General features: G+C 41.1%; 1 pseudogene; it reads right to left on the reverse strand.

Annotated features, from left to right (window-relative positions):
• Positions 1 to 18,723: 18,723 nt before the first annotated feature.
• LOC114710539 lies at positions 18,724 to 20,116 on the reverse strand (annotated as a pseudogene).
• Positions 20,117 to 24,519: the final 4,403 nt, after the last annotated feature.

A 24,519-nucleotide genomic window follows, 5' to 3' on the forward strand; every position in this document is an offset into this window, starting at 1 on the left:
TGATTTTTGTGAGTTGTGTATCCAGCTACTTCACTCAAAGTGTGTATCAGCTGTAGGAGTTTGCAGGTGGAATTTGTAGGGTCACTTATGTATACTATCATACCATCTGAAAATAATGATATTTTGACTTCTTCCTTTCTAACTTGTAACCCCTTGATCTCTTTCAGTTGCCTTATTGCTCTATTTAAGACTTCAAGTAAGGAACTGAATAAGTATGGAGAGAGTAGACAACCTTGTCATGCTCCTAATTTTAGCAGAATTGTTTTTAGTTTCTTTCCATTTAACTTGATGTTGGTTATAGCTTTGCTGTAAACTGCCTTTACTATGATGATTTATTATTATATCTCTTGCATCCCTAATCTCTACAGGACTTTTATCATGAAGAGATGTTGGATTTTGTCAAAGGCCTTTTCTGCATCTAATGAGATGATCTTGTATTTTTTGTTTTTCAGCTTGTTTATGGTAGATTACATTTATTTATTCATGTATGTTGAACCCCCCCCCCTGCATCTTTTGGATGAAGTCCATCTGATCATGGTAGATAATCTTTTTGATATGTTCTTGAATTCAGTTTATTGTATTTTATTAAGAATTTTTGCATCTATGTTCATAAGAGAAATTCTGTAAATATCTGTTAGTTCCATTTAATTTATGATGTCAGTTAACTCATGCATTTCTGTTTAGTTTTTGTCTGGATGACCTGTGTATTGGCATTAGTGGATATGGTGGTTTGAATAGGAATGGCCCCCAGAGACTTATGTGTTTGAATGCTTGTCTCATAGGGAGGGACAATATTAAGAGGTGTGGCCTTGATGGAGGAAGTGCGTCACTATGGGGGTGGGGTTTGAAGTCTCAGAAGCTCAAGTCAGTTCACTTCTTGCTTCCTGTGGAGCAAGTTGTACAACTCTCAGATCCTTTCCCAGCACCATGCCTGCCTATGTGCCACCATATTTCCTGCTATGACATAATAGACTAAAACTCTGAAACTGTGAGTGAGAACCAACTAAATATTTTCCTTTATAAGTTGTCATGGTCATGGTATCTCTTCATAGCAATAAAATAAACCCCAACTAAGACAGTGTGGTGCTGTGGGATGTTCTGTATGTCCTGTGGGAGCCCTTCTTGGGTTCTTTGTGGCGTTACCCAGCAGGTCCGCATAGAGGATGATTAGGACCATGGGCCTGAGTGCAGGTGTCTGAGATGGTCTGCACTTGGCTGTGCTGGGGGATGGTCTGTATGTCAAGTTGTTCTGATTGATCAATAAATAAAACCTGATCGGCTGTGGCTAGGCAGGAAGGATAGGCGGGACTAACAGAGAGGAGAAATAAAAGGACAGGAAGGCAGAAGGACTGACTGCCAGATGCCGCCATGACCAGCAGCATGTGAAGATGCCGGTAGGCCACCAGCCACATGGCAAGGTATAGATGTATGGAAATGGATTAATTTAAGCTATAAGCACAGTTAGCAAGAAGCCTGCCACAGCCATACAGTTTGTATGCAATATAAGTCTCTGTGTTTACTTGGTTGGGTCTGAGCGGCTGTGGGATTGGCGGGTGAGAGATTTGTCCTGACTGTGGGCAAGGCAGGAAAACTCTAGCAACAGTGTGGTACAGAAGTTCCCTACTATCACTGTGTGAGAGTCAATATGTGATTTAAGCTATATGTTTCTCTTATGAACTTGGGTTCTCTTGTGTTTGGTGTATAGATTTTAAGAATGCCATGTCATGTTGGTGAATTTTTCCTTTGATGAGTATATAGTGTCCTCCTCCCCATCTCTTGTGATTGATTTTGGATTGAATTCTATTTTGTCAGATAGTAAAATGTCTACAGCAACTTGCTTCATGGGTACATTTGCTTGGAATATCTTCTTCCATCCTTTCACCCTGAAATAATGTTTATCCTTAATTTTAAGGTATGTTTCTTGGATAGAGCAGAAAGATAGATCCTGTTTTTATAGCCATTTTGTTAGTCTGTGTCTTTTTCTTTGGGAATGGAAATCATTGGTGTTGACAGAACAATAAACAATGAACAATGTTGATTCCTGTCATTTTGTATGTGTGGTATTGTGTGGTGTGTATGTGTGGTGTGGTGTGTGTGTGTGTGTGTGTGTGTGTGTGTGTGTGTGTGTGTGTGTTGTATATGTGTGTGTGTGGTGTGTGTGTGTGTTTTCCTCTTTTGATTTCCTGGTCAGGTATTATTTCTTCCTTGTTTTTTGTTGTGTATGGTAAACCTTTTTAGATTTGAGTTTTCCTGATAGCAACTTTTGTAGAGCTGGATGTGTAGATAGATAATGCTTAAATTTGTTTTTTTATTTTGGAATGCATTATTTTCTCCATCTACTGTGATTGAAAGTTTTAATGGGCATTTACTATAGGATGGCATTGGTACTCTCTTAGAGTTTGTAGGATATCTGTCGAGGTCCTTCTGGCTTTTAGAGTCTAATAAGAAGTCAGTTGTTATTCTAATATATCTGCCTTTTTATGTTACTTGTTCTTTTCCCCTTGCAGCTTTTAACATTTTTTCTTTGTTCTGCATGTTTAATGTTTTGATTTTGATGTGCTGAAGGAAATTTCTTCTCTGGTCCAGTTGATTTGGTGTTTTGTATGCTACTTGTACCTTGAGAGGCATCTCATTCTTTAGGTTACAGAAATTTTCTTCTATGATTTTGTTGAAAATATTTTCTGTGCCTTTGACCTGATTCTCTTGTCTCTATTCTTATTATTTTTAGATTTAGTCTTTTCATAGAATCCAGATTTCCTGGATGTTTTGTGCCAGCATGTTTTTAGATTTAACATTTTTCTTTGACCAAGGTATCTATTTCTTCTATCTTGTTTTCAATACCTGAGATTCTCTTCCATTTCTTATATTCTGATTGTGAGGCTTGTTTCTGTGGTTCCTGTTTGAGTTCTTAATTTTTTTATTTCCAATTTTCCCTCAGTCTTGATTGTCTTTATTGATTCTATCTCCATTTTCAAACACTGAGCCTTTTCATTCATTTTCTTCTCCCATTTTTGTTTTCATACTTTTTTACGGGATTTATTAATTTCTTCTTTAAGGACCTCTGTCATATTCATAAAAGGTGTTTTAAGGTCTTTGTTTTGTGCTTCAGGAATGTTGCAATACTCGGGCCTTATTACGGCATAGGGTTCTTGGGCTCTAGTGGAGACATTGTCCTGGCTGTTATTGATTGTGTTTTTACATTGGTTTCTAGGCATCTGGGTTTGAGAAGATTGTAATTCTAGGTGCTGATATTTGGTCTTGTCTTTATTGGGTGGGTGTTATGTTCCTTTGTTTCTGTTGCCCTCCCTGGTTATTTGGAGATCATATTGGTTGTATGCTGCCTGGTAGCAAATTCTGGGATTCCATTAGATGTGGCCCCTGGGAGTTCTGGGTAAAATGTGTTTCTAGATATTGGGAGCTGACAATAAAGAATGGGAATGGTCTGGGGAGCACTTAGGGGATACACAGGAGGGAGGAAAGCAGGATGTTCCAATAGGATCTGCTTAGTTCTCTGGGAATGGGGGCAGAGAGGAAGGAGAGGATACAACAGGTGGTCTGCTACCGAGCTGAGCGTGAGCCTAGGCGATTGGATTTGGAGGAACGGAGTGGGAGTAAAGATCTGAAGTTGGCCTGCCTGTTTCACTGGCCTGCCTGCTGCTCAGGCAGTCTTGGCTGGTGGTTTCTCAGAGTGTCAGCTGGAGTTTGTGGCTGGCCTAATAGAACGAGTGGGCAGGAAGGTTGGAGAAGATCTGCATGATTAGCTGGAGAGGGGATTGAGAGAATGGAGCGGCCATAGCAGGTGACTGGCTACAGAGTTGGGGGTGAGATATGGGGTTTGGGTTTGGAGGAGAAGAGGCAGAGGTGGAGATGCACAGTTAGGTTGCCCCTTTTCCTTGTGGGAGTGTCTTGTGAGTTCCCAGTGAATTTCTGCTGGAGTTGGGGGCTGGGATAAAGGGATGTGTGGAGGGAAAGAAGTTAAAGGCCCAGGAAGATCTGTGTGAGCCACTGGAGATGGGGGTAGAGAAGAAGGGGACTGCAGCAGGCGGCCTGCTACTAGGCTGGGGATGTGACTGAGGCATTGGACTTGAAGGAGATAAGAGAGGTGAAGATCTGCAGTTAGCCCACCTGCTTTCCTGGCCAGAGTCAAATATAGATTTTTAAAGTATCTTTTATACTTTTCTGAATTTCCTCTGTTGTAATGTCCTCCTTTGCATCTCTAATGAGTGTATATAGTTTCTCAATTTCTTTTGGTTAGTTTGGCAAAAGGTTTGTCAATTATTTTAATATTTTCAAAGTACCAACTCTTTATTTTGTTGGATTTTTTTATTGTTTCCTTCCCTTCCTTCCTTCCTTCCTTCCTTCCTTCCTTCCTTCCTTCCTTCCTTCCTTCCTTTCTTCCTTTATTTCCTTTTTATGTTTCTGTTTCATTAATTTCAGCTCTGGTCTTAGACATCTCTTCCTGCCTGTTTTTTTTTTTTTTTTTTTTTTTTTTGGATGTTAGTTATTCCACTTTTTCTTGGACTTCAGATAAATCATTACTAATCTGGGATTGCTCAGATTTCTTGACATAGGCATATAGTGCTATAAACTTTCATGTTATGACTGCTTTAATTTTGTTCCATAGAATTTTGTATGTTGTATTTTCATTTTCATTCAATTCTAGAAAATTTAAATTTCCTTCTTGACTTGTTTTCTTCACCCAATTTTGTTGATCTAGAGAATTTTCTTTATTTTCTAATGTTTACATACTGTCTATCTTATGTCGTTGATTATCTTTAATGAATGGTGGTCATATAGAATGCATGATGTTATTTCAATTTTCCAATATTTATTGAGGTTTGCTTTGTGTCCTAATATGTGGTTTATTTTGGAGAAAATTCCAAGCACTTCTAAAAATGTATGTTCTTTAGTGTTTGAGTGGAATGTTCTGTAAATAAATATCTGTTAGGTCCATTTGGTTCATGAACATTATTTAACTCCAGAGTTTTTCTATTTGGCCTTAGGGGTCACAAACTTTGCAAATCTGTTTTAACTGTGGACATTTTTCTTTCTTCTTCAAGTACGACTGATAGTTTTTCTGGGTATAGTAGTCTGGACTGGCACTTGTAGTCTTTCATAACTCGTGGAGCACTAGGGCAGTCTCTTCGACGGTGATTCTGATGGGCTTCCTTTGTATGTAACTGATCATTCTCTCTTGCTGTTTTCAATACCCTATGTACAGTCATTCTTTTGACTATTATATGGCACAGGGAGTTTCCTTTCTGGTCTTATCTAATTCGTGTTTTATGTCTCTCATTATCTCAATAGTCATCTCTTTTGTTAGATTAGGGAAGTTTTCTTCTATGATTTTGTTGAAACATTTTCTGCACCTTTGATCTGGGTTTCTTCTCTATCTTCTCTATCTATTATTTATAGTTTTTATTGTTGTTGCTTTTGTTTTTATAGTGTCTCAGAGTTCCTCATGTTCTGTTCTTAGGGTGTTTTGAATTTGACATTTTTCTTTGACTGACTGATCCAAATTACTCTACCTTGTCATTAAGACCTGGTATTCAGAGACTGCAACTGTTCCCTGAGACAGAGCCTGCCAGCACCCGACTGGACTAAGAAGTGAGTCTTTATCCTCATACCTGAACACCCCAGCCCCTAGGCTTTGGGCCCAGGGGCACAACCCTGCGCCCCTACACCACTACCCATTGCAGCTCCAGGTTCAGGCCAGTTGGCAGGCAGACTCTGTAACCCAAGCCCCACCTCCCTCAAATTCCACCCACCCTCTGAGACTACCTCAGTTTGTGTCTTCTTTATTGACTCCATTTCAGTTTTGAAATCTTGAACTGTTTCCCTCATTTGTTTAGTTGCTTTCTCTTGGCTTTCAAGGGGTTTATTGATTTCTTTCCATTTTTTTGTTCGACTTTTCCTCATTTTCTTTAAGGGAATTTTACATTTCCTCTTTTAAGATCTCTAATATCTTCTTAAAGTCATTTTTATGGTAGATATCTTCCATTTCTTCTGTGTTGGGATGTTCAGGTCTTGCTGATGTAGGTTCCGATGGAGCCATATTGGTTTTTATGTTGTTGGCTGTATATTTGAGCAGGAGTCTACCCATCTCTCTACTTCGTGCAAGCGGTGTCTGTGTCTGAGGGAACCTCTCTTGGTCTGATTGATACTCTTGATCCAGTGGGAGCTCTTGGTCTAGTTGATGCTGATGGACTTTTTTGTCTCAGGGATCAGCTCTTAGTCCAACTGGTGCTAGTGGGCTTTCTCTCAGGGAGTAGCTGTAGTCTTACCATGTGGTAGATGGTGGTAGTCTGACCTGTCTGCAGGATGTCTGCCTGTCAAGTGGCCTCTTAGTCCAGCTGGGTGCTGGCAGGCTCTGTCTCAATGGGTTAAGAAAGAAATAAAGAAAGAAATTAAAGACTTCCTAGAAATCAATGAAAATGAATATATTACATACCCAAACTTATGGGATGCTATGAAAGCAGTGCTAAGAGGGAAATTCATAGCACTAAATGCCCACATAAAGAAGTTGGAGAAATCTCACACTAGTGACTTAACAGCACACCTGAAAGCTCTAGAACAAGAAGCAAACTCACCCAGGAGAAACAGATGCCAGGAAATAATCAAATTGAGGGCTGAAATCAATAAATTAGAAACAAAGAGAACAATACAAAGAATCAATGAAACAAAGAGCTGGTTCTTTGAGAAAATCAAAAAGATAGACAAGCCCTTATCCAATATTAACCAAAAAGCAGAGACAGAGCATCCAAATTAACAAAACCAGAAATGAAAAGGGGGACATAACAACAGACAATGAGGAAATCCAGAGAATCATCAGGTCACACTTCAAAAACCTCTACTCCACAAAACTGGAAAATCTGAAAGAAATGGATGATTTTCTGGATAGGTACTCCATACCAAAGTTAAATCAAGATCAGATAAGTATTTAAATAGACCAATAACCCCTAAGGAAATAGAAATGGTCATTAAAAGTCTCCAAAAAAAAAGCCCAGGACCAGATGTTTCAGCACAGAATTCTACCAGATTTTCAAAGAAGAGCTAATACCAATACTCTTCAAATTGTTCCACATCATAGAAACAGAAGGAACATTACCAATTTTTTTATGAGGCTACAGTTACCCTGATACCAAAACCACACAAAGATGCAACAAAGAAAGAGAACTACAGACCAATCTCCCTCAAGAATATTGATGCAAAAATACTCAATACAATGCTGGCTAACCGAATCCAGGAACACATCAAAACAATTATCTACCATGATCAAGTAGGCTTCATCCCAGGGATACAAGGATGAGTCAACATATGAAAATCAGTCGATGTAATACACCATATAAACAAACTGAAAGAAAAAAACCACATGATCATCTCATTAGATGCTGCAAAAGCCTTTGACAAAGTCCAACACCCCTTCATGATAAAGGTCTTGGAGAGATCAGGAATACAAGGAACATACCTAAAAATAACAAAGGGAATTTACAGCAAGCCAACAACCAACATCAAAATAAACTGAGAGAAACTCAAAGCAATTACACTAAAATCAGGAACAAGACAGGGCTGTCCACTCTCCCCATACTTATTCAATATAGTACTTGAAGTTCTAGCCAGAGCAATAAAACAACAAAAGGAGATCAAGGGGATACAAATTGGGAAGGAAGAAGTCAAACTTTCATTATCTGCAGATGATATGATAGTATACATAAGTGACCCCCAAAATTCTACCAGGGAACTCCTACAGCTGATAAACTCCTTCAGTAAAGTGGCAGGATACAAAATTAACTGAAAAAAATCAGTAGCCCTCCTATATACAAATGAAAAAGGGGCTGCGAAAGAAATCAGAGAAACATCACCCTTTACAATAGCCACAAATAATATAAAATACCTTAAGGTAACTCTAACTAAGCAAGTGAAAGACCTGTATGATAAGAACTTTAAGTCTCTGAAGAAAGAAATTGAAGAAGATGTCAGAAAATGCAAAGATCTCCCATGCTCATGGATAGGTAGAATCAATATAGTAAAAATGGCAATCTTACCAAAAGCAATATACAGATTCAATGCAATCCCCATCAAAATCCCAACACAATTTTTCACAGACTTGGAAAGAACAATACTCAACTTCATATGGAAAAACAAAAAGCCTAGGATAGCTAAAAGAATCCTGTATAATAAAGCAACCTCTGGAGGTATTATGATCCCCAACCTCAAGCTCTACTATAGAGCTATAGTAATAAAAAAAAGCTTGGTACTGGCATAAAAACCAACATGTGGACCAATGGAATTGAACTGAAGACCCTGACATTAAACCACATACCTATAAACATATGATTTTTGACAAAGAAGCCAAAACTGTACCATGGAAAAAAGAAATCATCTTCAACAAATGGTGCTGGCATAACTGGATGTCAACATGCAGAAGATTGCAAATAGATCCATATATGTCGCCATGCACAAAACTCAAATCCAAGTGGATCAAAGACCTCAACATATGTCCAGTTACACTGAACTTGATAGAAGAGAAAGTAGGAAGTAGTCTGGAACGCATTGGCACAGGAGACCGCTTCCTGAATATAACACCAGTAGCACAGACACTGAGAGCGACAATTAATAAATGGGACCTCCTGAAACTGAGAAGCTCTTTTAGAGCAAAGGACACAGTCAATAAGACCAAATGACAGCCTACAGAATGGGAAAAGATCTTCACCAACCTCACATCTGACAGAGGCCTGATCTCTAAAATATATAAAGAACTCAAAAAGCTAGACATCAAAATACTGAACAATCCAATTAAAAAATGGGCTACAGAGCTAAACAGAGAATTCTCAACAGAAGAATCTCAAATGGCTGAAAGACATTTAAGGAACTGCTCAACATCCTTGGTCATCGGGGAAATGCAAATCAAAACAACTCTGAGATACCATCTTATACATGTTAGAATGGCTAAGATAAAAAACACTGAAGACAGCTTATGTTGGAGAGGATGTGGAGCAAGGGGAACACTGTTCCACTGTTGATGGGAATGCAAACTTGTACAGCCACTCTGGAAATCAGTATGGCAGTTTCTCAGAAAGTTGGGAATAATTCTTCCTCAAGACCCAGTTATACCACTCTTGGGCATATACCCAAGGAATGCTCAATCTTACCACAAGGGCACATGCTCAACTATGTTCATATCAGCATTATTCATAATAGCAAGAACCTGGAAACAACCTAGATGTCCCTCAACTGAAGAACAGATAAAGAAAATGTGGCACATATACACAATGGAGTACTATTCAGCAGTAAAAAACAATATCATGAAATTTGCAGGCAAATGGATGGATCTAGAAAATATCATCTTGAGTGAGGTAACCCAGACTCAGAATGACAAACATGGTATGTACTCACTCATAAGTGGATACTAAATGTGAGGGAAGGAATGGCCAGACTGCAACCCACAACTCCAGAGAGGCTAGCTAACAGGAAAAGACCCTAGGAGGGACACATGGATGACCCAGAGAAGGAGAAGTGGATGAGATCTACATGAGTGGACTGGATGTGGGGGGTGTGTGTCAGAGGGCGAGGAGTGGGAATGAGAACATAGGGAAATGGGAGGGTCAAGCTGGAACAGAGACAGAGTGGGAGGGCAGGGAGGAAGATACCATGATAGATGAGGACATCATGGGAATAGGAAGAGGCAGGGTGCTGGGGAGGCTCTCAGGTATCCACAAGGTTGACCCCACCTTGGTCTCCTGCAGTGGTCGAGAGGGTGCCTGGACCAGTCTACTCTGGTGACCAGCCTAGCAAATAATCTAGCTGTCATCATAGAGCCTTTGTCCAGTAACAGATGGAGGCAGATGCAGAGATCCATGGCCAGGCACCAGGCTGAGCTCCGGGAATCCAAATGATGAGAGAGAGGAGAAATAGTTCAGGTGAGGGATGTGGAGATCATGATGGGAGGACGTGCAGAGATGACTGGCCTCACTAGTGGAAACCGGTGAACTGTAGACTGGTGGCTGTGGAGCCCCCGTGGGACTGGACTAGGCCCCCAGACATGGAAGATGGTTGTTTGTCTTGAACTGTTTGGGGAGCACCCAGGCAGGGGGATCAGGATCTGTCCCTGGTGCATGGGAAGGCTTCTGGAATCTGGTGCCTGTGGTGTGACACCTTGCACAGCCTTGGTGCTGTAGGAAGGGCCTTGGACCTGCCTAGACTCAGTGAGCTGGGCTCTGCTGATTCCCCATGGGAGACCTCGATTTGGGGGATGTAGGGATGCAGGGTGGCTTGGGAAAGAGAGCTGGGGGTGGGAGGAGGGAGGAGGGAGGAGTGGGTGTCTGTGGGTAGCATGAGGAGTGAGTAGAAAATTTCTTAATAAAGAAAAATAAAATTAAATTAAATTTAAAAAAAGACCTAGTATTCTTTCTTCTACTTATGTCCAATCTATTGGAGATGCTTTCCTCTGAATTTTTTGTATGAATACCTGAAAGTTTTGTTTCCTTTTGGCTGTATTTTAAAAATTCTATAGATTTATTATATTTTTGTTTTCATATCTTGAATTGTTTTTTAACTTTTTATCAATTGATTGTTTTCATTTCAGCACTTACCCATATCTCTTTCAGCTCTTTCCTCATGTTTGTTATTGCTGTTTTGAAATCATTGTCTTAATATCAAATAAGTCTCTTAGGGAACATTACTATGGGAGCACAAATTCTTGACGGAGACTTGGTTTTTATTATTCATGTTTGTGTATTTATGGTACAACCTGGCATTTGAAGTAAGGTCATGAGTAGTGGTTTTTTGTTTGTTTGTTTGTTTGTTTGGTATCTAGAGTTTTCTACTCTCTTTTGTTGAATGGGTGTTTGAAGTTTTGTTTCCTGTTATTTCAACTGGCTCATTGCTTGGTCAAATTTATAGCCTAGGGTTCAATTCAGTGTTGATGTGTGAATGGGATTTCAGAAGTAAACCCAGTTTGGTTTGAACTAAGTGATGTTTCTAAGTCTAGGAGCAGAACCTTTGTAGAGTTAGTAGATTCTCACAAGTCAATCTTTAGAAGTCTGGTGGTGTGTGTGGGGTGTTCAGAAAAGGGTATGGGTAGTTCTGAGATTCCCTACCTAAGAGGACCAGGAAGAGCAGTCAGAAGGCAGGTGTGGGATGCGTGGTCCTCAGATGAATTGTGGGGGTGGATGGAGTTCTTAATGTGGGTGTAGTGCTCTTCTCTGGGAAGAGGCAGTCCTCATGTTTAGGAAGTAGATGTAGTTTTCTGAGTACATGTTTTGAGTTTAGTGTTTACCAGAGAAGGGACTGGATTTGTGAAGCTTGGATGGGTAGAGTAGGTGAGGCTGTGTGAAGTTCAGTTCAAGAGGGAGTCTATCTAGTCTTCCTGTCTAGGGATAAGGGAAGGAGACTAGGGCATGGGTAGATGGGATATCAGTTCAGGTTGGGGCTTTCTGACAGGTGTATGTGGAAAGGGAAACAGAAGAGCAAGTAAACATGTGTTTCTTAAGTCAAGTCATAGGAGTGGGTAGAGTTACTGGTATGGGTCTAGTGCTCCCTATTGCTGAAGAGGATATAGGTCCTCAGATCAGCAGGGTAGGTGTAGTTGGCTGTGCCAGTCTGGTGTTTGCTCAGAGAAGGGACCAGGTGTGTGTACTTGGAATGGGTGGAGCTGATTTGGGGAGAGTCTGTGTTCTCTGGCTAGAGATGGGGAAAGAAACTTTGGTGAGAGTGGATGGAGTTAGAAGCATGGGTTGGGGGTCTTTCACTGATGGGAATATACAGAAAGGGATGCTGAAATTGCATCCATAATTATTAGACATATTAGCACAACTGAAGAGAGAACCTAAGCACTGCATTTGGACAACAGGAAAGCTGCCTAAGACTCCATTTTGTGAAAATGCAAATTAATTTAAAGAAGAGATCCTAAATTGGAATGACACTGATGGTCTCCTTGCTCAAAAATAACCTAGGAAAGTATTTCCCCATGGCCCACAAACAAATGCCAGTATAAGTTTAGTCTAAGGGGGACAAGTTCTATCTCTACCAGATAGCAGAACCAGGCAGCAATGTAATGTCTACATACTACTCATTTTGTAGTCATGAAAGACACGGTATTGAAAGCCATGGTTTCACAGAGCCTGTAAAGTTAGGCAATATGTGTCAGGGCCAGAGTCATATGCATGGAGGTTCCAAGAGGCCACTGCATGAAGTCATAAAGATAAAGCCTAAGTTTTAATGACAACTCCAGAATGTTGGAGATCCCAGTACCATGGGATGGGCACTGAGGAAATATGCAGGCATAGTGAGTGAAGCCTCCAAAGGGCTTGGATAGCCACACCCCTCCACCTGTGCTACCAAGCCCTTTGGAGGCCAGGTGATTCTGTCATCATCAGGTCTAGATGCCACACAAACATCTGCAAGATTTGGTGCTTGACTAATTAGATTTTAGTTTTACTTTGGTCCAATCAGTCTTTGCTATACCCCTATTCTTTCTCTTTGGAATGGAAATCTGTACCCTGTATGTTGGAATTGTGTCACTTGATTCTGATTTCATAAATGTTCACAGTTAAGAGATTGTGCTGAGTCTCAGATGAGACTTTGATTTTAGATGATTTTCTCCTCTTCTTCCTTTTCTTTGGACTTTTAAGCAGCACTAAAAATTGTTAAAGACTACAAGTATTTTTGAAGTTAAGACCATATGAATTTGACCACTAAAGAGAGAAATAGAAAAAGACCAAGTGCCATGTTCAGTATGGCTTGGTCCTGGAAACCTGAGAAGAGATAGTGAGGGAATAAAGAAAGGACAGACACACAGACACACAGACACACATACACAGAAAAGCTGGGGTCAGGTGGCCTCTGTATACTGTAATGGAGTGGTAGTTGGAAAACCAGTAGGAGGTGTCTGTAGATGAGTAGTTTCAAGCTGTAAACATCTGGGAGGGGGAAGCTGTGGTTGCCCATTTTTGCATATACTGCCAACATTCACATTATGACCAGAGAAAGGTTTTGTCATCCCTCTGAGCCCCATCTCAGGGGGGGGAGGAGGGGCCTAGCCAATTCCCAATGGATCAGAAGCATTGGTGCACTACATGGCTGTGTCCATGCCAACAATGTACAACCACTCAGGATTTCATCTGCTCTTTCCACACTAATTCAAGACTTTCTCAGATCCCCACAGTAGAGGACAGAATGACATCTCAAGTTCATTGATTGGCAGAATTAATATAGTAAAAATGTGTATATATGAAAAGTTATTTATGGATTTAAAAAAATTCCATTAAAAATTCCTATAATGTTCCTCAAGACACTAGGGAGGAGAAATTTTCAATTTATATGGAAGCATAAAGGGAGCTAAGAGCAGTCTTAACTGGAAAAGGGCACAAGAGGGGACATAACAGTATATGATCTCAGATATCACAGAATCATAGTCACAAAGACAGACAAGCAGACCAAGGGAGAACAAACCACAGAGTTAGAGCCATTTAGTCTCTGGTGAAGGTGTCTGACACAAACATTGCATCTCCTAGCTATTGTGAACATAGCAGAAATAAACTTGGCTAGGTATTTATCCCTATATAATACAGCCCTTTGGCTATGTGCTCAGTGCTCTAGCTGGATCAGGTGGTAGATCTATTTCTAGGTTTTCTGAGGAATCTCCACATTGATTTCCACAGTGGCTGTACCAGTTTTCACTCCGACCAGTAGTAAATCAGTGTCATCGTTACTATTTTTTATTGCTGTGTCAAAACACCATGGCCAAAAGCAACTTGGGGAAGAAAGAATTTATTTCACCTTCACTTCCAGATAACAGTCCATCAACAAGGGAAGTCAGGATAGGAACTCCAGTCACAAACCTAGAGGCAGGAAATGACGAATAAGCCATGGAGGAATGCTGCTTACTGGCTTGTTCCTTGTGGTTTGATCAGCCTGCTTTCTTATACCCCAGGGATGATGTTATGCCCAGATCACAGGGACCCCCAAAAGACCACCATGGAGACCAAATCCCATATGTAAAAGCAAATAGTCTTTATTATCTTCAAGCTACAGGGCTTTGTCTCTCTGTCTGTCTGATGCAGTAGTGAGAGCAGTGAGCCCAGAGCCCAGGCAGGGTGGGTTTTTTTTTTTATTATTATTATAGCAGAGGTTGGGGTGAGGGGATTTCCAGGGTTCAGGACCCTGGTTGGCTGACATTTGTCTAGGTGTTTGGGGAGTGTTTGGAATGTCAGGTATTTTCTCTTAGATGCAGGCCCCATTGGGTAAAGTCAGCTTATGGCTCTTCCTGGGTCTGGGTGTTGCCTGCCAGAAGCTGTGTCTGGGCCTCTAAGCCTGTCATGGCAGCTGTGTGGTCAAGCTGTTCTGGGGCCCTGCACATTCTCCCCCTTCACAAGTACCAATGATAGGACTCAATCATGAGTCCTACCTCTCCAGAGGTTTAAGCGTATTGGGACCTAAGAAGCATTAGCTAACATATTTTTCTAGGGCAGTAACATCTGTATGGCCCTGTAGGTCTGGTCTTTGGGTACAGCCAGATTATGATCTTATACAGTACCTCTTTGGTTCTGGACAAAGAAGACCAAGCATCTCATCTTATTGCAGAACCATTTCAGTTAATAAATTTATCAATTGACAATTCTGAGCCTATTTTCCTGGTATGACAGTGGGGATTATAATTAGCCATCTTGCCTCCATGCCAGAAAGTTTCTTTTTGACTCAGCATTTCAGCCTTTTCTGGATGGGGAACATAGGATGAAATATTCTCTTCTGGAACTGCTTTGAGCTGTCATTGGGACACTGTTGTCAGGTCCCCCAAAATACTAAAAGGCTAGTCTAAGGCTGAAAGGCTAGTCAAAGGCTAGGCAATGGGGCATCTGTCAGAAGCATGTGGCTATCTGACCTTGTAGATATAGGGAACAATCACATTGGCTGGGCTGGTCCATGTCAGCTTTTAGCAAGTCAACTGGAGCAGTGTAGTCAGCAACTGAAGCTTGGAGATATCTTCCAGCCAAGTGGAAATTGGTTGAGACAAACTTAAACTAGGAACAGAAGTTAAAATTTATGAACTTATTTAGAACACTTAGGCCCATATCCTTAGTAATTGGGAAGAACAGGAGTCCTCAGACCAGGAAAGAGAAAAAAAATACTATCCTTACGAATAAGCTGTACTTATGTGGGGGTCCTTCTGACCTCTGTGAAGTGGATTCAAGTTTTATAACTCTTTTAATCCTCTGAGACCTACACAAACTATCTTACAAAAGGACATAAATGTTTTAGATACATTAATATTACCAATATGTACTGAAATCCATATCATAGACAAAGCAGGTGATGAGTATCTGTAAAACAGCAGGAGTTGACACATACCTTTGAGTCCCAACAAAAACTACAAATTTTAGTTAATAAGAAACTGCGCCCCCCTCCAGCAGGAAGTAGTAAGAGAAGCTACGCCCAAATTCCCAAATATACCAAGCTGGCTTTAAAGATGTGTAAAAGTTAAAACCTTCCTTTTAAAAAAAAAGAAAAGGGGAAGTGCTGTGGGATGTTCTGTATGTCTTGTGGGAGCCCTTCTTGGGTTCTTTGTGGCGTTACCCAGCAGGTCCGCATAGAGGATGATTAGGACCATGGGCCTGAGTGCAGGTGTCTGAGATGGTCTGCACTTGGCTGTGCTGGGGGATGGTCTGTATGTCAAGTTGTTCTGATTGGTCAACAAATAAAACCTGATTGGTCGTGGCTAGGCAGGATGTATAGGCGGGACTAACAGAGAGGAGAAATAAAAGAACAGGAAGGCAAGAGACACTGCAGCCGCCGCCATGACCAGCAGCATGTGAAGATGCCGGTATGTCACCAGCCACGTGGCAAGGTATAGATTTATGGAAATGGACTAATTTAAGCTATAAGCACAGTTAGCAAGAAGCCTGCCACGGCCATACGGTTTGTAAGCAATATAAGTCTCTGTGTTTACTTGGTTGGGTCTGAGCGGCTGTGGGACTGGCGGGTGACAAAGATTTGTCCTGACTGTGGGCAAGGTGGAAAACTCTAGCAACAAAAGGATGTGCATTTGCCTTCTTCCAGAGAGCCAGGCATAAATCAGACAGAGATTTTGGCCTGATGAGAGGCATTTCTAGGTTTAAATTTATATATATTTAGAGAACAAATAAAAGAAATCTAAAATGTTGAGCTTGTGACTGAATAATAAGCAGTCATTGCTTCACTACCTTATCAGAACTCTATTAAATGTTAAGCTTTAAACTGTTATATCATAGAATGGGAGAGAAACCTGAAACATTTCTCATAATCTAAATCATCTATTTATATTTTTACAATTCTTAAATCATTCTCTGAGATACTCAAAGCTTATAAGCTTTCATATCCTCAGACCTTTCTTAGACTCCTATTTAAAGCTTTATGACTTGTATAAACTTTTATAACTTAGAACACTTTCTTAAAAATGAGCTAACAAACTGGCCATAGGCTTGCAGAAGGATCTGGTCGTCTGATGCTGCCAAGCTGACAAAGTTATAGCTAGCCTAAACACCGGTATTATCAGAGATCTGAGAAGGATAAATTATATCTGAGTGCAGACCAATCAGCTTCCAATTCTATAAATGACAGGGACCAGTCCACACCCATGTCTCCATCGTGTTGGAGGCACAAGTATTGAAAAAGCATCATCTTATTTGGCCATCAGGCCAATAAGGCAGAGTTTTTCCTGTATAAGAGGAACACATTCAGGAAGACTGGCCTTACTTTGTCTAAGCAAAAAGGGGTGCAATCAATTCCTTGATGTCTTGTTGCTTGTCCACAGTCTGGGCCAGGTCCTGGCAGCAGGTGTTGCATTGGGAGTATCTTGCCCTGTGGTCAGAATTGCCATAATCCAGTCAGAGACATTTTGGTGCTCCATATGTAATCTTCTTTGGATACCTTGAGTCACTGCTAGGATCTGGAAGTCTGTCTGATATAATAAGCTTTTAAATCAACATTTTAAATACCATATTCTGCAAATCTCTGAAGTATGAGAGTTGTCCAGGTATATCTAAATAGACAAACTTTGTTTCTAGTTACTTGTTTTAAACTCAACCCTGAAAACATATGCAAGGGACTGAGTAAAACTTATCCATGTAATTAATTACATCAGTACTTAGTATGACTACAATTAAAGAACTTGATTATTTACGAGTGACTATTTACTTATGTTCTCTAATAGTCTACAATAAGTATCCTTAAAAACAGTGATTTTAAATTGAAGCTCTTCTAGTATCAAATATGGGTTCAGGAAAGAAACCAAAACAAAATATCAATATAAAACACATATATGATTCAGTTTATCCAAATAGCTTAAGCTTAACAAATTTAGCAAAGGCAAGGAGGCTAGGCATACATTCTTTTTTTTTTTCATTGTACATATTATTCATTGCATCCTTAACCAAACATTAACATTTTGAACTTTACAGACAACACAAACAACTGTGATGTGGCCATTATGCTTTTAATGGAGATATAAAACCAATGCAAAAGAATGTTTTATTTATCATTAGCATAGTGATTAACTTAAATTACATTTTAATAATGTAAAATACAGTGTGTTAGACCTCAAAAGAGAAACTACAAAGTTGCCTGCAACCTAAGATGTTGGGAAGGCTCCTTAAATTGTTTTTACCCACCAACTTTATAATACTCAGTGGCATCTGGGGGGACATAAGAAAATATGCGGCTCTTTTCAGCTGTCATTCAGAACTTTAGTAAAGCTGTATGATAATGTCACTATGGGACCATACAATTTTCCCACAAGTTCTTCCAATAGCATAGGCAGTTCAGAGGCTTAATAGTTCAAAGCGGAGAAAGCAGCTAAGTTATCTTGGAGAATTGTGAAACAGAAATCCTGTTACTCTCCTACAGAGAAACTCTCTAAAATGTAGGCATAACTCAAGGAAGTTTCAATAAACACTCCAAGGCACAAGTGTTGGGCACAGCCTGTTGTTAATCAAGATGTCACTGCACCATACTTTTGGAGGTTCAGGATGCTGTGCTTGAAGTGACAGGACATTGACTTTATCCCTAGTTAAGAGCACCAGGTGTCAAGCTCAGCTTCCATTTACACAGGATGCACCAATAAATCCTTAGGGTGATGAGTGGTCAGGTACTACGTCCCTAACACATCTTGCCTTTCTGTTTTTGATGGCCTGGGGCTCTTTAAAGACAAGGTTTGTAGGACTTCAGGTGCTCTGACTGCCCTAAAAGTAGTCTTGAAGCAATAGAGTCCTTTTCAAAGAGCTCACTTGATACTTAATTTCTTTCAAATGAAAAATGTTAGGAATGACATGTAGGCTAAATATCTGATGATTAATATCAAAAATTGCATTATAAGACATTCGGTAGGGCAAAATATACTGTATTGGCAAGGTTAATTATTTTTGTGTGAAATATTCTATTATATCAACTGAACAAAAAAATTTCAGACCACTAGAAGCCCATAGCAAGAGAAACAGCTAAAAGACAATCAAAAGTCAGCAAAGTTTACTGGTTTTAGAATACACTAACACACTTGATATAGAAATATTTCACTTTTAAAACTAGTGTTTGATGTGGAAGCTGCTAAAGGCCAGTATACCAAGATGCTGTTTCTAGTATGGGAGTTAGTTAAGTTAGTGCTTCTCTAAGAAGGAACTGAATCACTTGGCATTCTTTCACACAGTAGCTCATAATTTGATGATTTCTGTTTACTAATTCAAAACTAAGCAGGAAAGGCGTTAAGTCGACTAGTCAGGCCTGGAATAAACAATGGTTTGGCAAGTCACAGTCACTCAGCTCAAGGATGTGTGGTAATCTGCAGGAAAGCTGTTCAATTCTAGTAGTCCATTGCTTCACATCTGTAGAGGAGTTCTATACAGCCATTTGTCTTTATCAACTTTAAGTTGCATACAGGCAAAGAGATCACAAACTGCTGGGAGGCCAGAACAATCTGGGCGAAAGTTCCATTCTTCTTGTAGGGGTGAATTAAGAAACACTTCCTGGGCCTTCTTTCGAAGTAGCCACTTATCTTCTCCAGAGGAGAACTGGCTGAGGGTTCCCACTTTCTTTCCTGGCAACACCCAGTCAGCAATATTAAAGGGACACCAGGAAGTGGCCATAGGGACTTTAAGCATTTCTTTGCCAGCTCTCTCCTCAGTACTAGGCACTTCCTTAGGGCCCCCTCCTTTGCATGTGGGCCCAATAAGCCACTCTGACAGGGAACTGTTCCTTATGACTTGGAAGGAATCAGCAATTCTAGCAGGAGCCACTGCTTTGGGTGCCTTAGCTTGTTCTGTTAGCTCATTTCTGGAAGGACAGAGCCACAGATTCAGGGACTCTTTGTGTTTCTCAGGCTCAGATTTGGGTTCCACAGGCATTCCATTCTTATCCTTTCCTTCTTTCTTCAGAAGCCATTTATACACGGCTTCCTTCTCACAGTTGTTATCACACACACTCTGCAAAGCTTGTGCAGGGCTCGTTGGCTTTGCATACTTCCTCTATTTTACATGGGTCCTGATGGTTCTGGACAAGCCAAGCCTCGGTGATTACGCTGGGGACTGACAGTGGTTTTTTGACCTCCAAGGCATTTCAGATTGCCCAGGTTCTCAATCTCCACACCTCTGGGCTGGTTACCCTGACAGTTGGTACAGGAGTCAGGCTTGACAAGCCAATCATTCACATTGTAGGGCTCTGTGAACACCTGGAATAAGAGTTTAAACTTCTCACTGGTTTCTCAGCTACCATTTTCAGGCTTCTCCAGTTCACAGGGTTCTTGGGGAGTCACCAACCAATCAGACAGGTCCAGGTCATCTTGATCAAGGAGCTCTACATCTTCAACCTTTTCAACTTCAGTAGAGAAAGAGCTGGTGCTACCATGGCTGTTACACTTTGAGGAACTTGGTTTTCCAGGAATGTCTTGATGACTGTTGAGGAGCCAGTTTTCTAAGCCCTTTAGATTGCCCCAGGCATTGCTGAAGAAACTGCAGGCTCTGGCAGAAGTCTGACTATTCTCCAAGGTCTGTTTTGGGGTAAGCCAGTCCTGTGGGTTGGTACTGGGTACATAAGGAGCCTGATGACCAATGGCAGGTTTGCTTACAAGAATAGGCATACATTCTTAAGCCTCACTGATTCTCAACTTTCTCAATGCTGTTTCATAACTGCAGTTTTGCCATTGTTATGAATCTCAGTGCAAACATCTAACATACAGGTGGTCCTAGGCTACCCCTATAAAAAGTTTTTTTCAACCCCCAAAGGATCAAGACTCATGGAGTCAGAAGCTGCTCCAAGCCCTTTGCCAGATTGCTTAGGTCATTATCTTGCTGCATCACAAAAAATGGACATCCCAGTTTCTGGTTAGTATTTGGTGCTTATGGCTGTGACCCTAATTTTTAGCCTTTTATTTTAAGTCCAAATATTAACAATATAGAACCTTCTTTTATTTTAAGAGGGAGAAAACATGGCATAACCCCAATCTGTATAAAGCAAAACCATGCTCTAAAGAGCAAACAATCCCAAAGTTCAATATCTGGTATTCATTCATAATCCTTTTGGTTCTTTGACTTAGAGACTTGGATCATTTCTTTGGTCCTACCCTTGGCAGCATATACATAGCCTGCCTTCTAGATCTCAGCCTGCTCCATTTCTTTGTGGCTGGTGCTTCTGGTGACTATCACCTGGATGGCTCTTAAATTACAAAGTATAGCTGCCAGAGCAAGGTACATTCTTGTGTATAAAAGCATTGAGGTGCAGCTTCAATATTATCAAATACCTTATTTATAAACATATGTAGCCATCCATTTAAATTCTCTAGAAGCTTGCTGTTGCGCACTTGGTAAAGATACAAGTACTTAGGTGTAAATCTCTAACTTTTGTTAATCTCAATAGATCATTATAACCTTAGTAAAAGATGGCTACCAGCCTTGTGGCTGCATACATCATGATGAGGTCACCAGTCAAGATGGAGGAACGCCATGTGGTTGCTTTTTAAAACATGTTTTTCTAAACAATAATTACTTGCACACATATGCACAGTTGTGTCCAAGTTATATATACACACATACAGTTAAAGATAACTTACATTCATACATATAGTTAAATCCAAGTTATACATATGTCCATACACAAACACACACACACACATACACGCATACACACACATACACACACACACTCACATGCACACACACACACACACACACACACACACACACACACACACAGGCTCTCTCTCACACACACACAGGCTTTCTCTCTCTCTCTCTCTCACACACACACACACACGCACATACACGCACACACACACACAGGCTCTCTCTCTGTCACACACACACACAGGCACACACACAAGGCTCTCACACTCACACACACACACACACACACGCACACACACACACACACAGGCTCTCTCTCACACACACACACACACACACTCGCACACACACTCACACACACACACTCTCTCACACACACACTCTCACACACACACAGGCACACACACACAGGCTCACACACACACACACAGGCTCACACACACACACTCACACACGCACACTCACACACACACACACAGGCTCACACACACACTCACACACTCACACACACACATACACACATACATACACACACTCACACACACACAGGTTCACACACACACATACACACATACACAAGGCTCACACACACACACATACACACATACACACAGGCTCTCACACACACACACACATACGCGCGCGCGCACACACACACACACTCACACACACGCACACACATGCACACACACACTCACACACACTCACACACACTCACACACACACATACACACACACAGGCTCTCTCACACACACATACACACACACACACACACACACGCACGCATGCGCACACACACACACGCACACAAACACACGTGCACACACACACACACACTCACACACATTACATCCCCATTTCTAACATAAACTGTTTGCAGAATCATCAGCTAATTTTAAAATGAAAACCAACTAGAATTAACTTTTAAATTCAGTATTTGCAGGTATAAGAAACCACAACAAACATAGTTCACATCCCCTCTGACTTTCTACAACCTTCTACATACCCTCAGTCCATTCCTTTGATTTCTCAGACATTTACTTTAGACAAATTCCACTTTTCCTTTCCTTTTCTTATTTTGTAAAACAGAAACTCTTACCAAAGGCTTTCGTGTGATTCCCCTCAGCAGTCTAGAATATATTGTAAAGTTACAATGTTTTAAACAAGAACAGAAATACATGCATATACCATAACAAGAATAACTCTAAATTTGCATCAGCGCTACCAACATGAAGAAACTATTGTATCTGAGTGATCAAGACAGCCCAGGCTGTAGCATTATAACATAACCGCCATAGCTTAGCAACCATAGGCAGTGATGTTCCACTCCACCCTAGGAGCCAATCATCTCTGAGGTTTCATCAGCGATCTCAGGGCAGGCCGTGGGAGCCCCACCTCATGGAACAGGAAGGGGACAGCATGCAGCATGGGGACCAAAGATTGTTATTAACCCCCGATTCTCAAGTATAGGAGAGCAGCAGACTGAAAGTGACTCCATGCCCCGGCTGGACCCCCAGACTTGTAGGCCACTCCTCAGCTGTGACCCTGGAGGGACACTTCTCCACCAGCCCCTGCCTGCACTGTACCACAGTCTCCACCCTGAGGCTCCCTCTGCTCAGGGGCCTGACCTCAAACCCATTGTGTCCAGCCCCACAATGCTCATGGACCACCTTAGCACCCAGCTACTTGGTCTGACTGCCACCCACTCTATCATTGAGACTCCCAAAAAGACCACCATATAGGCCAAATCCCATATATAAAAGCAAAGAGTCTTTATTATCTTCAAGCTCCAGGGCTTGGTCTCTGTCTGTCTGATGCAGTAGTGAGAGCAGAGAGCCCAGAGCCCAGGCAGGGTAGAGTTTTTATCATAGCAGAGGTTGAAGTGAGGGGATTTCCAGGGTTCAGGACCCTGGTTGGCTGACATTTGTCTAGGGGTATGGGAAATGTTTGGAATGTCAGGTATTTCCTCTTAGATGCAGGCCTCATTGGGTAAAGTCAGCTTATGGCTTTCCTGGGTCCAGGTGTTACCTGCCAGAAGCTGTGTCTGGGCCTCTAAGCCTGTCATGGCAGCTGTGTGGTCAAGCTGCCCCCCCCCCCCCCGCCACCAACACACATTGGCACCATCAACTCTGAGCTGGGCTCTTCCCCATCAATCACTAAGAAAATGCACCATATCCTTGCCCACAGGCTAATCTGATGGGGACATTTCTCAGTTTAAGGTTCTCTCTTCCAAAAATAACCAAGGCTTGTGTAAAGTTAACATAAAACTAGCCAGCCCAATGTGTGTTTCCCCACATCATTGCTGGTATTTATCCACATTTGTCGGAGTTTAGCTATTTTGATTGGGATAAGGTAAAATCTCAATCATTTTAATTTGCATTTCCCTGAAAGCAAGGGTTGCTGAACATTTAAAAATGTGGTTTTGGGGCATTTTTGTTTTGTCTTTTGAGAACTCTACTCTGGCTAGTCTTATGTCAACATGACACACAATCTAGAGTTATCTGAAAGGAGGGAGGTTCAATTGAGAAAATGCCTCCATAAAGTCAGGCTGTATGCAAGCCTATAGGGCATTTTCTTAATTAGTGATTGATGAGGGCAGGCCCAGCCCATTGTGCATGGTGCCATCCCTGGGCTGGTGGCCCTGGATTCTATAAGAAACTAGGATGAGCAAGCCATGGTAGAGCAACCCAATAAGCAGCATTCCTCTATGGCCTCTGCTTCAGTGGTTACCTCCAGGTTTCTTCCCTGCTTGAGTTCCTGACCTGATTTCCTTTGATGATGAACTGTGATGTAGAAGAATACTCTGAATAAACCCTTTCCTCCCCAATTTGCGTTGGTCATGGTATTTCATCACAGCAATAGTAACTACTAAATGACTGCTTTTTCTTGCTTGATAATTGTTTTGTTATATGTAATTTTACTATGTAAAAGTTAAAACCTCCCTTTAAAAAAAAAGAAAAGGGGAAATGCTGTGGATATCGCTCTGTATGCTGTGAATGTGTTGCTCTGACTGGTTAATAAATAAAGTGCTGATTGGCCAGTAGTCAGGCAGGAATTATAGGCAGGACAAAGAGAGAGGAAAACTGTGGGAACAGGAGGACTGAGTCAGGAGTCACCAGCCAGACACAGAAGAAGTAAGATGTAAAAGTACCGGTAAACCACAAGCCACATGGCAACTTATAGATTAATAGAAATGGGTTAATTTAAAATATAAGAACTAGATAGCAAGAAGCCTGCCATGGTCATACAGTTTATAAGTAATATAAGTCTCTGTGTGTTTACTTGGGTCTGAGTGGCTGCAGGACCCTGGTGGACACAGGAAAACTTCAGCTATAGTTTTTATTCTACTACCATGATGATTTTATTACTGTAGTATAACTTGAAATCTTGAGTGGTGACATTTCCAGCTATTCTTTTATTGTTCAGGATCATTTT

The sequence above is a fragment of the Peromyscus leucopus genome, chromosome 12 (genome assembly GCF_004664715.2).
Source record: "Peromyscus leucopus breed LL Stock chromosome 12, UCI_PerLeu_2.1, whole genome shotgun sequence".
NCBI classification, from domain to species: domain Eukaryota; kingdom Metazoa; phylum Chordata; class Mammalia; order Rodentia; family Cricetidae; genus Peromyscus; species Peromyscus leucopus.